We start from the raw sequence: 15,424 nt of genomic DNA, 5'->3' as shown, positions 1-15,424 counted from the left end.
TTTACCCTTCAGGACACTGGCTCCCCTTGGTATGTTGGTTTCAGGTGTCAATCACAATCAGGATACTGATGGATATCACTTGGGAACAAGCATTTTGGGTGACTTCGAAGTCGATTGGAATGAACGTGCAAATTTTACATTTAGTGGCAGAATTCTCTTTAGTGTATATTTCAGTAAAGAATCACTTTAAACCAATGACATGACAGACTCTAGGAAAGGGAACCTCAATGGAAAGTGCTCCTGAGTGACAGTGTGTTAATCAAGTAAACCAAGGGAACATTTTCCCAATCCTGTCATTTCCACGCTGCGGCTTTCTCTGGTTTGGATTGCGCCCATTATACCTCCTACTGTGTTGTTTCAGAGTATATTTAGTTTCGAAACAGTCCTTCTGGGGAGTTGCGAGAATGGGAGCCCACCCAGGGTGAGGGTAGATGACCTGGTTTTAGGTACTGCGTGGAGCACGTACATGTTGAGAGATCCTTCTGGTTTGTGCCGGTTTGTGATTGATCACCTGTGCTCAGTGAAAGCTGAAGCATCCAAACCGAGAGCAACGTTTCCTATCCCTCTGAGTTGTGTGGCTTGTTCCGGAAATACCTGCAGAGGGAGATGTGGCTTGTTCCGGAAATACCTGCTCACTCTCCAGAGGGTAGAAGAGGATAACCTGGCTAGTTGGCTAGTCACTGCCTAGAATGCCCCAAGTTTGTTTCCAGAAACCGTCTTCGATTGAACGGTGGTTCATAAAAGAATGTCAACACCCTTGAATTGAAAACGAAAGTAACATAGTATTAACGTCCACGGGTTCCCAAGCAGTGAGTCTAAACAGAGCCAATTTCACTAGAGTGAGTGCTGTATGCTCACACCAGGCAGTGGATTATTACTTACAAAGCAACGGCATGAGATATAAATAAATAGTCAAATAGGCAGGGATGGTGTGTAAAGGAATCACCTTTAAGTGTCTTATTCAAAGTCCTTCTCCACTATGGTCCAAGTTCTCCATCCTTTGTTTCACTCTGAGTCTGACATGGATGGCCTTGCATTAAGTCTGCACACGCCTGCCCTCTCAGACCTCTCTCCTGGAAAATTCCCTTCTCCACTTCAAGGCAGTGACCTTACTTAGGTAGATCGGACAGAAATGCTAGGTCCAGATGTTTCCTTGCTTGTGGTAATTGACGCATATAAGCAGCACGTGGTTGTGGGTGGGGACAGCTGTAGACTCCCAACACCCGAGGCACATCCTTGCCGTCCTGTCCTCACAGTCCAAGAACCAAGTGCACATCAGGCGCAAGTGCAGCGTTTTGTAGAACTGGAGCTACAAAGATCAAAATGTACAAGGGGAAACTGAGTTATCATCACTCTTTGTGAGTTATAGCCATCTAAAGGTTACCATGGATTGCATCGTAAGCTGTAACCTATCAGCAGGACCCCATGACAGTCTTTTTTTTTTTTTTTAAGATTTATTTATTTATTATATATAAGTACACTGTAGCTGTCTTCAGACACACCAGAAGAGGGCATCGGATCTCTTTACAGATGGTTGTGAGCCACCATGTGGTTGCTGGGAATTGAACTCATGACCTCTGGAAGAGCAGTCGGGTGCTCTTAACCGCTGAGCCATCTCTCCAGCCCGACCCCATGACAGTCTTAACAACAGGGATAGCACGTTCTATCCTGAGCATCGAACTGTGTTTTCTGCCCCCAGTGCTTTCCACTTGATTCACGAACCAGAGATGGTAATGGAAGATACACTTCATTAAGAGCCCAGAGGGAAGGATGGGCATCTGTTTCTGCTATCATTTTTTTTTTTTTTTTTGCCTTTTTTGATTTGTGTGTCCAAGACAGACTTAGTGGCATAAGCCTGTAACTCCAGCTACTGGGAATCTGGTGCAGAAAATTGTTGAGTTCAAGACTTGCTTGGCCAATAAACTGAGTTTAAGTCTACCCTGAGCAATTTAATGAGATACTGTCACCAAATCGAAAAAATATATATATATATATATATACGAATGTCCAAAAATATTCTTCTGTGATAAAGAACTTGCCTAACACTAAGGGGTTCTGAATTCAACCTCCAATACTCCAAAATAAATAAAAATATTCCTGAGCTCAGTTTCCTAGCATCCAGGAAAGCAGAATCTGGCCCTGATTATTATCCCTTATGCGTGCTCTGGCTTTAATATTAATGTGTCATCCCCTTCTCTTCTTAGAGCACTCTCTTCTTTTCCAGTCAATGGATGAACACTTAAGTTGTCTAGTGTGTACGAAGATTGGCTCATTTCTTAGTGCCGAAATAAATCTGTTTCCCAGCTGCAGCCAGGTCTATAAACAGTAAGTGAGTTTGGCTAAGAGCATAAGGACTGTTCTACTCAGATGTCGGCAGATTTTCTGAGGAGCAACTGAGGATCAGTTGTGTGTGGGTCTGGCCACTAAATTACCGTCAGAAGATCTTTGCCGATCCACACTGATTGCTGTTCACACATGAGTCTGAGACTGTGGCTGTTACACTGGTATCTTTTTAACAATTTTCAAATGGTTGTGGGAAGAGATGTGAGCTCTTTCAGCAGACATGACAACCTGTAGGGGAGGAAGCAATAAGGCAGCTTAAGGGCGCACTCTTCAAATTCAGTATTTAAAGTGTGTCAGGTAGAGACAGGAAGGGCAATGCCACCACAGGGAAGCCCAGACTGCTGGCCCCGATTTACTAAGAAAACTCATTTCTCCCAAACATTTTTTCCCACTGTCATCAAAAAGAAGTCTTAATATCTGACAACTAAGAATTATTTCTTGAGGTTAAATTAAGATCTATCCACTCACAGGGACAAGTCTTTGAACACAATGGTCCCACAGATCTTTCAAGCCAATTAGAGCCAATTTTGCTTCCTTGTGTGCTCTATCAGGGTGGGACATAGGACAGGAAAGAGTATTTGACTGTCCTGGAAACAGCAGGTGTGCTGGGAAGAAACAAAACAATCCACAAGCAGGTGAACGAACTGTAGGATCCAAGAGAGTAATGAGATCCGAAGGGAGTCCCGACAGTGAGAGAGATTCAACTAGCACACTTGGATTTTCTTTTTCTTTTTCTTTTAATCGGATTTTTTTTTATCCCTTTCCCGGTTTCCCATCCATAAATCACCTATCCCATCCCCCCTGCTTCTATGAGTGTGTTTCCCCACCCACCCACACACCCACCAACTCCTTTCTGCCTCCCAACCTGACATTCCCCTACACTGGAGCAGGACCAAGGGCTTCTCCTCCTGTTGCTGCCATATCATACGTGCTTTTTAAAAAATTTATGTTTATTATATAAAGTGTGTGTGTGTGTGTGTGTGTGCTGTGTTTGTATGTGTTCACTCAACACACCCACACGTTGTGAGTGCAGGTTCCTGTGGCATTCAGAAGAGACCATCAGAGCCACCATGCCTGCTGAGAACTGGACCTGGGTCCTCTATAAGAGCAGCAAGTGCACTTAACATTAGAACCATCTCTCCAGCTCCTGTGTTGGGTATTTGTTTTTTAAATATTGCTTCAGTTTCATTTCCTCAACATGTAAGCCATTTATTTACATATCTGCCACTTGGAAACCTCAATCTAGCCCTGCAGTTTTACCGGTTCTGTTCATTTATAAATTAGGATGACTGTAGGTCAATTTGTTAATTTCTCTAAACCTGTTGAAAACATAAAAAAAAAAAAAGATCTCCTGTCATAATTTCTGATTCTGGAAAGTTCAATGACTAAAGGCTCAGTATGGCAAAGAGAATCAGCAAAATCCCACTGATAATTGTCTCCAAGAAATTTGCAGTGTTTTGTTTTTTTTTTTCCTGGTAAGTGTGTGACTGGCTGTTTTCACTGAGCGTCTATCCCGTGTTGTCCCACAGATCTTCTCCTCCAATTTTGGCAACACTAAGACATGGATAAGGTTTTTAACTCCAACTCACAGATGAAAAAACAAAGGCTCATGGAGGTCAAATCACTTGGTCAAGTTTATTCTGCTGAGCAGGAAGCACAGTGAAAACTCAAAAGCAGATGCCTGAGACTCTGGAGATAGACTGTTGACTTTTGAGGTGATTCACCATGGTTGGCTCACAAGATTTGGGGGGAAAAAATAAACAGGCGAAAGCAAAAACCAAAGATAATTATTTACTGTGCAATGTATCAAACCATGTAAAAACACAGGGAAGCACCAAGAGGCACACAAAGGCACAGAGGCGGATCGACTGTTAGCTTAAATTGAATCCGAAATACCCTGAAATTGTCCCCAATCAGCATTTCTGTAGCAGCTTTCCAAGCAGACAATAGGCTAACCATCTACAAATTGAATTATAGGATGGTTACCAAACTGCAAACTTACAGTAGGCCTGTGACTAAGTAAGAATTTTCAGGAAAAAAAAAGGGGGGGAGGACTAGTGCAGAGAGTATTAGGAATTTGGTATTGGCATTCCCTGCATTGTTGGTCTTCTTTCAGGGGAGCGGCCCTATGGGGAATATTCTTTGGATTGGTTCAAATACCGGGACTAATTTATTCCTCTTCTCTTGTGGCTGTCTTTCAGGAAGGCTGTGACTACAGTTACGTGACTACCCATGCAAGATGCTGTGGCACCCACAGCCCACAATCGTGACAGGGAAGACCAGGATGTTATGCCATTCTACCCTCACATGATCACACGATCTCTGCAAGTTCTTCTGTTTGCTTGGTTGGTTTTCTCTTGTTTATTTTTTTGTTTTGTTTTGTTTTGTTTCCTTTTCTACTTGGGTTTTAATACTTGATGTCAACTCCACAGAACTTGAACTTGGAACTAGATTTTTCTCAACTCTAATCTAGGATCAAAATGTAATATAAATATGGAATCTGGAAGTTACACAGCAGTTTTAAGAGGGTATTTGTTGAAGAAGTATACAGGGTAAAGACGGGAGCTTTGTTCCCATGTTAACTAGTCAAGTATTGGAGGGCTGCAGTGCAGAAGAGTATCTAAACACAAAAGCAACATAATGTCTGTGCTCCTTTCCCAGGCTTCACAGTATTCTTTCTATGATTGAAGCTCCCGTGTCAAATGTAGATTGTAGATGAGTCAGAAAAAATAAATACAGAAAAGTAAACAAAGACGCATAGTAACTCGACAAGCAAAGGTATATAGAAAACCAATACACGCGTGGAACATTCAAATCTCTTTTTGTCAATATGACAAACAATCGAATCAACACTACGGTAAGATGTTACATTTGTGTGCCCAAAAATACCAGAAAAGCAAAGGCAAACAATAATCAGTGTTGAGAGAACCTGGGAAAACCGGAAGGCCAGTGCTTTGTCCCAGGACACACTAACTGGTTAATTCGTTTGAAACATTGTTTCTATTTACTAAAGCTAAAAAAATGTGTACACTTGTTCATCATTTCCACTCTTGTGTATGCATTCATCTATGTAACATGATCATTATTAACCTAAATATAAACTTGAAGTAAAAAAAAAAAAAAAAACCAATGTGCACTCAAACTAGAATATGATTTTTAGGAATCCCGATGAGCCCCAAATTACCTCAGATATTTGAGAAATAAATTTTAAAAATCCAAAGTATCTTAGGCTTTGAACACCTTTTAGTATGTTTCTAATGTTGCACATGTTGAATTTGCCCTTTGTGTTGAAGGGTTTCACCACACCAGTGCTCTGTCTCTGTATGAGGCTCCTGCTGTTTATGTCTTCTTTAAGAAAATAAAGTAAAACACACATTTGTTTCCTTCTCATTTTTTTTCCTGGAACCTGTTATTTTTCTGGACCACAGATCTCACAGCACTTTACAGTATTAGTGGGATATAGTGAAGACCTCAAAGATCTTAAAGTCAGGTTAGCTGGGGATAAAACTCCTCCCATGTCTAAAAGCTTGGTTCTTCCCCAAATCCAAGGCTTTGCTTTTGACTTAAAAAAAAAAAAAAAGACACGTGATCTCCAGAATGGACACTGATCCTGCTTTCCTCCTTCCTACAATTTGAGGATATCGGCACTGTTTGTATCATCTGGAGCTCAGGCAATAAATCACTATTCCTCAAAATGGCTCTTATTCACATACCTAAGAATAAAGAAAAACAGGCCAGAGAGATGGCTCAGTGGTTAAGAGCACTGACTGCTCTTCCAGAGGTCCTGAGTTCAATTCCCAGCAACCACATGGTGACTCACAACCATCTGTAATGGGCTCTGATGCCTTCTGATGTGTCTGAAGACAGCTACAATGTAATCATATATAATAAATAAATCTTTTTAAAAAAGAATAAAGAAAAACTCTAGATGAGCAAAATGACATAGAATGTACATAGCGACTGCTAAGTATGCCCATGCTTAAATGGATGAGAAATAGTAAGAATAAATTATAAATTGTTATATTGAAAAACAAAAGCAAAAGTACTACTGATGATTAGTCTTAAAAATTAATCCAGTGTAGAATACATCATGTAAAACTATTTTGTTGTTGGGGTAATAATGCTAATAACCCAGGTGCTGAATTCAGTCTTGGGGAGGGGAACTCAGCTTCACTGTGAGGTTTGTTTACTTTCAGTTACCCATCTAAATCATGAAAGTCATTTGTAATACCCACCTCGTAAATTAAACAAAGTAATGGGAACTAAATGAGGTAGGACCTGGCAATTATGTATGCAGTGCCTGGCTTACATTTAATACAATACATATTTTAACATTGCTATAATTTCTGGAACCAGGATCCAGGAAAGGGTGAGGGAGGTAGAATCACCAACAGGGAAAACAGATGCTGGAGACCAATATTCAGGTGTAGATCTACTGTATTGCAGAGCAGCAAGTATTTTTTTTATTTAGTGAGGAAATCCAAATGGGCTATGGAATAGTCAATTATCTCACCATCGCTAAGGGGAGATTCCAGGATGGCATCAAGGGGACTTCCACAAGATGGAAAAAGCAGTCACTGCCCTATTCTGGGCCCAGGATCCACTTGTCCTCTGTCACACGGTATACCAGGGGACATAGGCACTCATAGTGTTAAGGTAGTATGGAAGCCTTCCTCAGTGTCCTCCGGGCCACAGGAGCTGCAGCACCCCTATAGGACCTGGCAATTATAAATGCTATGCCTAGCTCCCAATTAAAGCAATATTCATTTTAGTATTGTCATTCTTCTTTAATTACTGAGAATTTTTTTCAACTAAATTAACTGTAGAAAATTCATCTAGACACTGAATCAGCAAATGCTGACTTATTACTCCTAGGAAAGTACAAGGTTAGAATCCTGTAAGTCTCGGATAATAATATTTTCACATAACCATGTTGGAGGCATGTTTCTGTTTCAAGTTTTATTTACCATGTGGTAGTTTATTAACACTGAGCCTATAGCCCTGTAACACTGAGCCTAGCCCACACAGCTAAGTTCTCCATATACACTTAAATAGACAAAACATTAGGTAGCATTTCAGCTGTACAAGTGGTGTGTGTTCTGTTAACAAATTACCCATTCCCAAAACAGCTACACACAGAAAAGGTCAAATGTCATACTAACTAGACCATTCAAGAGACACTTAATCATATAAGCAGAAAGATATAAGAATACAGAATGTGATCTCGGTCACTCTCAGCTGAAATGGGTTAGATGATTAAAGACTATGAAAATAAGATCAGTTTTCTATGGTCTCTGGCCTCATGACCCCTGGGAAGCTAGCTAGGGTTTCTTTCCTGTTGAGTTGACCTTAAGACCAATGAAAGGGCTGTTGCTTCTGATCAATATGCAAATGACACTTCTTACACCTTGATGTATATTCTTCGATGCTGGCAATGGTGGATCATGGATGTTGCAGGTGGGTAGGATGGTTCAATTGCTTCCCTCCCTTGGAAGCTTGCAAAGTATCTCCTGGAACCATGAAAGGTACATGACAGGAAGGAGTCTTTCAGATCAGAACCAGCTCAAGTCAGTTGTGTATGCTAAGTGTGTGGTGTCTTCAGCTACAGTGGCTCACCATCAGCCCTCAAGAAGAAGCCAATGGCTACATCCATAACTCATGCTCTTTGGAACTCAATAGGACCACCCTTGCAGTCGTTTCTGGTCCTGGGGTTTTGTTAGTCTGTGGTTGTTGTGTGTACTGTTGTTTGCCCAAGTCATTTAACTTCCTTTAATAAGTATGTGCGTCCAACCAAAGAGCATGCATGGACTGGACCTAGATACCCTACACATATGTTGCAGATGTGCAGTGTGGTCTTCATGTGGGTCCTCTAAAATTGGAATGGAGCCTGTTTCTGACTCAGACTCTGTTGCCTACCTTGGAATCCTTTTCTCCTAGCTAGGCTGCCTTGTCTGGCCTCAGAGGACAAGTGCTTAGTACTGATGAAACTTGATGTGCCAGGGTGAGCTGGTCCTTGGTGTGGGGGGGTGTTCTCTCCTTCTATGAGGAGAGGGAAGAGGGGAATAAAAGGAGAATGAGAGCGGCTGTGATCAGGATGTAAAGTGAATAAATAAATTAATTAATGAAAAATAAGTGTGTGTACTTTCATGTATTATACACAATTTTAGGTAATTACAAAATAATATTAACCCTTGAGGCTTTATCAAATAATTTTGGAAGTATTTGACCCCCTCTCTCTTCTGTTCTTGACCTTTCTCCCTCCCCATTATTCCACTTTCCACTCCATATAGACTAAACAATTCCTTACTTCATTCTGTGTGCTGTCTTATATCTACGGATAAGCATAGTTATCACAGAAGCATCTCTTTGTATCACAGAAAACCACAACTGGATACACTATAGATATCAACCTAGCCTGGGAGGCTAGCTCCCATCTTATCAGCTCTAGCTCCAGTGGATACTTAAACACCATCGATCCTGAATCTATGGCTCCTGGAACATCACAGAAGAGTGAGTGGGGAAAAACTATCAGAGCCAGGATAACAGGAAGTCTGGTGTGAAACAGTCTGTGCAGGAAATGGCTGCCTAAGCAAGACTGGGACAACAGCAGCATCAGTGGACATGTTAATGTGGAAGGGGGGTATTTTCACTGGGGACTCAATCCTTAAACAAAAACTATAGGCAACTGCTGTCTGGTAGGAGAAGGAGAATTGATTTCTCCCAGAGATTAATTACCTTATAGGTTCCAGGGCAGAGTGGTTATCCTTAAAACCATATAAACAAAATGAAATCAGTATGATGTATTTAAATGTATTTGTTGATTCATATGTGCGCTTAACCAAAATAATCAAAGCAAAAGATTATCAACTTGATAGTGCGGTACATGGAAGGGGTTCAAGGAAGGGTGGTATCTGGGAGGGGCTGGAGGGAGAAAGAGGAGGCGGATGTGATTAATTCTATTTCTATGAAAAAAATAAAAATAGATAAATATAATGAAAGTGACATGTGTTTTGATGCTGAAGTTAAAAATAAATAGAATTTAACTGGCAAATTTACCAATATAGAATCTATGCCTACTAAGGTTCAATTAATATTAACTTTTGAAAACCTCAAATAAACTAGTCTGTCTGTCTAATAGAGTTCAAAATAGATTATCAAGAAGAAGTTGGAGACTGACATTCATTGCAAGAACTGTACATCTGGGCAGGGTTATGCCAGGCATTCTGTTAAGTTAGATTTTTTTTTAGTAACAATGAGGTATTATCAACTAAAAGTTACACACAGAAGAATTTCACTGCTACAAGTAGGCTCCATGTAGAATAGATACCCATTATTTACTGAATAAGTTCAGTATTGGCTGAGAAGTGTTAGGCAGAGAACAGTTTTATTAGGTTTAGAGGCAGAGAGATCACACTCTTCTTTGGCAGTCAGCATTTGTGCTGGCTAGTTTTATTTCAACTTGATACAAACTAGAGATAATCTGAGAGGGGGACCGTCAACTTAGAAAATGTCTCCATAGTAGGAGGCTATAAGTGAGCCAGTAGAGAATTTCCTTAAATGGTGATTGGTGCCCAGCCCATTGCAGATGGTGCTACCCCTGGGCTGTGGTCCTCTGATCTATAGAAAGCAGGCTAAGTAAGTCATAGGATCAAGCAGCGCCCCTCCATGGCCTCTGTGTCAATTCCTGCCTCAACGTTCCTGCCCTGTTTGTGTTCCTGCTTTGGCTTTCACTCAATGGATTGATTGCCTTTGAAGATGAACAGAGATGTGGAAGTGTAACACTTCCCCCCCCCCACACACACACACACAGAGAGAGAGAGAGAGAGAGAGAGAGAGAGAGAGAGAGAGAGAGAGAGAATCCCTTTCCTCCACAAATTGCTTTTGGTTGTGGTGCTTTATCATAGCAACAATAACTTCAAGTAAGACAGAAATTGATAACACTATGATAAAGGTATTGTTGTGGTAGGTCTGACTGTGTTCTTTTAGGGGAAGATTGTGGAAGGACTTTGAAACTTTGGTCTAGAAAGAAAAGCCATTGATTTTCAAAGCTTAGTGAGCTGTTCTATAGGAGAAATGCAGATAATGGAGGCCTGGCTTGTGAAGTTCCAGAGGCAGTGAGGTTGAGAATTCCCTAGAGACTCAATTTGGGTCATTGCATAATTTTAATTAAGAAGTTGTGGTTCTGGCCAGCTGGGGCTGAAGAATCAGCTGTGATTAGCAAGATACTTCTGAGAAGTGTTTCCTCAAGGTCAGCACACAACAGCTATGTTCTAGAGATAGTTAAAGTTGTACATCATGCTGGCAGTCAAACTTGGTAGAGTCACGTCAGTGGTATGATTTTGAAGGCATGAAGAGGTCATGGAGGGCATCTGAGGCTTGACCCTGTATGGCAGGATTGTGGTCTCTGAATAGAGCCCAGAATAAGCTATTGTTGAAAGTATAGTCCAGTTGCAGAAGAAGACACAGCACTTTTGAGATGCTAGCACTGTAGGACAACCATCAAAGACAGCCGTAGACATTGAGTAGAGCCAGCCTGAGCCTACCATACATGCTGTGTGTGCTCTGACAGGCCATTGTCAGAGTCCAGGAGACTGTAAGTGAATTCCAGAAATCTGATACTGAGTTTTTACCATTGTCTGTTGGTTTTCCTCTTTCAGATTGTGATTGTGCCCTGGTTCTTCCCTCTAGGAATAAGAAAATATTAACTTACTTTGATTTTAGAGAAGCCCACAGTTGCGAGACACTGACCTTTCAAGAAGAATTTGTACTTAAAAAAAGAGAAAGAGAGACTGAATTTTAAAGTGTTTGGATTTGCAAAGACCATAGGACTTTTAAGTGTGTGATATTTTTATTATGATAATTATTAATGTGATATCTTGGGGATACATAAGGAAGGAAATTTTATTACTTCTCAGTGATTGTATTTGTGTATCAAGTTCACAAGGGTCAATTGTGGTATCTAGTTTTATGCCAACTTAGCATAGAGTAGTGTCATCTGACAGGAGGGAACATCAACTGAGAAAATGCTTCCATAAGATTAAGCTGTGGGTAGCAAGTAGAGCATTTTATTAATTAGTGATTGAAAGGAGAGCCCAGTCTTCCTTGGGTTAGACCACTCCAAGACTGCTGTGCTGGGTTCTATAAGAAAACAGGCCAAGAAATCGATAAGGAGGAAGTCAGTAAGAAGCACTCCTCCATTGACTCTACATTAACTACTGCCTCCAAGTTTCTGTTCTGTTCATGTCCTGACTTTCTTAGGTAAAGAACAGTCATATGGAAGCTTTCAAAATAAACCCTTTTCTGCACAAGTTACTTCTGGTTATGGTATTTTATCATAGAAATAATAACTCTAAGAAACATCATGCTGGAGGTTCTAGTCAAATTCATTAGGCCAGAAAACGAAATTAAATACATTTAAATTGAGAACAAATAAGAGACTCATTTCTACTTAAGGGAGATATAATTTGTTATAGAGAAAATCTAACAGAACTTCAGTACTTACCCAAAACTACTAGAACTAATAGTTTCACTAATACGTAGGATACATAATCAATATAGAATGATTACTATGTTTTTGTTCTAGTTTTATATTTATCCTGCTGTTACAAACATCCTAACTAGAAATACCTTAGGGAAAGCAAAGGTTTACTTGCCTTACTATTACAGGTTGCAGTTCCTCACTGAAGAATATCAAGATGAGAATTCAAAGCAGCTAGCCAGATCATATTCTCAGTCAAAAGCAGTAAGAACTAAATGTACCTAAGCTTCTTGCTTTGGGTCTATCTTGCTTTCTCCTCTGCTACATAGTTCTGCATACCTTGCCTAAGGAATGGCGCTGCCCATGGTGGGCTGGATCTACCTACATTGATTAACAATACGACAATGATTACTCAACTGAAGCTTTCTTCTTAGGTGACTGGGGGAGTGGACACGCAAAAGATGCATGGGGTTTAAGTGGAACAGTGGGTGTATAACTTTGTGGGAACTTTAGAATAGTCACCTGCACACATTAGCAGGGAGAATTTTATAGCATTTAATTTCTACTTAAAAAAAAAAAAACAAAAGGAACCATATCTGACTTATAAAGCTGGCTATATGTAGTTATCACTGAAATAAATACCTCCATACTATTGACCACTATAAGAGTAAAGTTTCAAAATCAGGTGCGCTGTATTGAAGAAGCTACTCATGAGAGGTAAATAATTATGTGTTCATATATGTAAGCGAAGGGTGTTGGGTACCTGGGAGAGAATGGGGGACAAGAGACACGAAGAAGGACGCCAAGACAAGAGTCTGATCAAGGCGACAATTTTATTTTTTCCCAAGGCTGAATTTATACCATAACATGGGTAACAGAGGGAGGGGGAAGTGTGAAACATTTACGCAGGCCAAGGACACAGTACTTGTGTGGTCAGGGAATCGGCTGATGTTGACAGGATGTTAGAAAGGTCACAGGTTTGTCATTTTATTAGTCAGCAGGAGAACTTTATCATATTATTATTTATCTTGACCACCAGGTTTGTATTAGTCTTCTGCAGTTGGCTGGGGATTTTCCATGAACCTAGTCATACTTAATTCTAACCATAATAATAACATCAACAATGGAGGGCTTCAAGGGCATTGCTCCCAACACATTTAGGTGCATGATATTCCTTTACCCTAATCTGGGGTAAACAGGGCAAGGTTTTATGAGGCCCAGGGACAGTAACTCCGGTGAAGATGTGACACGGATGAAGACTTCAGCTCATTCCCGTTCATGAGATGGTAGGAAGAGAGATCAAGAAATTGCAAGACATGGAGATGATATAACTTACTGTTTTCCACACCAACAGCATCCACACCGACGTAAGTCCGACATTTCCAGGGAGTCAGTCAAAACTAAAATTATTTTAAATAACTGTTGGGATATCAACAAAACCAATCTGTACAGTTCATAGGAAATCTAAATGGAGCAGTTGAATTTCTACTAAGCATCCTACTGAGAAGATTTCATTAACTTTTAGCACACTTTAGTGTGAGTAGAAAAGGTTAAGTCTAAGCATCTGGTGGATTTATTGAGCTAGACCTGTGATGGGCCAGGAAAGAAAGTGACAGTAGAACAGAGAAAAGCTCTTTCATAAGAACTTCTACTGCAACTTTTCTCCAGAACAGAATTCTTCCGGGAAAATAGATGCTACAAAGTTAATCCAATGAGTCTACTCACTAGGTCATTGTAGTAAAAGCCCTACTTGATGCACAAAAAGAAGAGAATATTGATGGTCACAAACACAGAGAGAGGTCAGTGGTGTCCAGTATGGATCTTACACTATTGCTCTTTACATTGAGAGAAAGCTGTCAGTTGCAAAGAGTTCCTCACCTGCTGACTGAAGGAAGGAGGCAACTGGGATTGAAGTTAGGAAAAACATGAGCCTAGTCTTATCACATTAACAAGTGTTGTTGTTGTTGTTGTTGCTGTTGTTGTTGCTGTTTTTTAATTGTTCTGCCTTGTAATAGGTGGTTAGTCACTGCCTTGCGCCCTGCTAACTCAAAGTAGGTGTTTGTTCTGTCGCCAAAGAGTGCCACTTTAAATGTGTGCCCAAAGAAGTCTTACAGTAAACCTCGGGACCTAAGTTCTGACAAAACGTGACCGCATTCGTCTTAATGAAACTTCATCTCTTCCCCCAAATTTCTCTTCTAAAGATGTATTCTTTAAGGAGAAGTGGAGCCCGTTTCAGTTTAAAATATCCATTGAGGGTAGCTATGAAAAAATAAACTATCCTGAAAACAAAGAATTGTATTTCTAAGTGAGCATGGCTTTGTCATTCATTCACTATAGCTCCTGGGTAATGTTTTCAAAGAGAGTGGAATTTTTAAATTCATTATGCATGAGAAAGCAAAGTGTCTCTGTACTGTATATTAGGTTAAACCCTTTAAAATAAATAAAAGGCAGTGAAATTGCTCACAATATGCCTCCCTTTAACATTTTCCTACAGCGTATGTTCATTTTTTATTTAAAGGGCTGGCTAAGTTCCCAAAGAGGATCATTTGTCGCTAAAAACTAACCCAGATCCCTGGAAAACATTATAGAAACATTCCAGTAGATTTCATTTTTAAAAATGTGTTTGTCAGATTGTCAGCCACCTGTTAGACTGTGCCCTCTGTGAATAGACCACCATTGTAAGGTATCGATAATGCAGCTTATTGGCCTTCTTTCAACTTAAGAGTGCCGGTGAAATGTTTTCCAGCACATAAGCCATCTCTCATCGGCAGTGTCCTACAGCATTTCAGTGTAGGTAGTGAAACTCTAACCTGACTGTGCTCAATAAATACTAAGAGCCAATCATATACTATTTCAAACAGCATAACCTTTAGGAACCTAAGGTAAAGTATTCTGACAACCACATATTGTTGTGTGTAGTTTTAAAATTACCCTGGAAGGACCAAGCTCCCAGCCCCTCCTGGTTTCCCTTTCTAGCTGCCTTTAGCTACTGGAGGTGGCTACTCCACCAGTCTTTTCCCAAGACCCTTGAATCCATGGATAAAAGACACTCACACAGTTAATACCTTTACAATTTACCTTCTTGGCACAACTACTGAGCACAGATATCTCCCTCCTGGAAGAGTGTGCCCTTACCAGTTTATTATCTCTGTCTCTCCACCTGCCCTAAACTTAGTGGCCATTCCCATCTAGCCCCTTCCAAACATCCTTGGCCACCCTCCTGTAGCAGAGACCAAAGGCCTACACTCTCCCTAAGACCTTACAGGATTGCTACATTCTTCCTCCTCCAAAGCACGGCAGAAAAGCCTCTCTCCCTGCCTGTCCTTTTCCCCTGGGACCTGAAGTCCCACATATACCTTCCGCCCAGCAATAGATCCTCCAGACTCCTTTACTGACAAATCAAGAACCAATTGAGGAACACGACAATAGTATTAGAACCTCCCCTTACAATATACATACATACATATGTATGTATGTATGTAGACCTGTTAGCAGATATGTTCAGCAAATGTGAAACTTTGAACCCACATATTGTTGGTTTTAATTGCATATAATGTCTTTAAAAGCTAGGAATAGAAACCTGCTTTATAGGAATAATAAGAG

Source organism: Rattus norvegicus, chromosome 1, assembly GCF_021556685.1.
Source record: "Rattus norvegicus strain SHRSP/BbbUtx chromosome 1, alternate assembly SHRSP_T2T, whole genome shotgun sequence".
NCBI classification, from domain to species: Eukaryota; Metazoa; Chordata; class Mammalia; order Rodentia; family Muridae; genus Rattus; species Rattus norvegicus.
The sequence above is the reverse complement of the archived record's forward strand: the minus strand, read 5'-3'. Positions refer to the sequence as shown.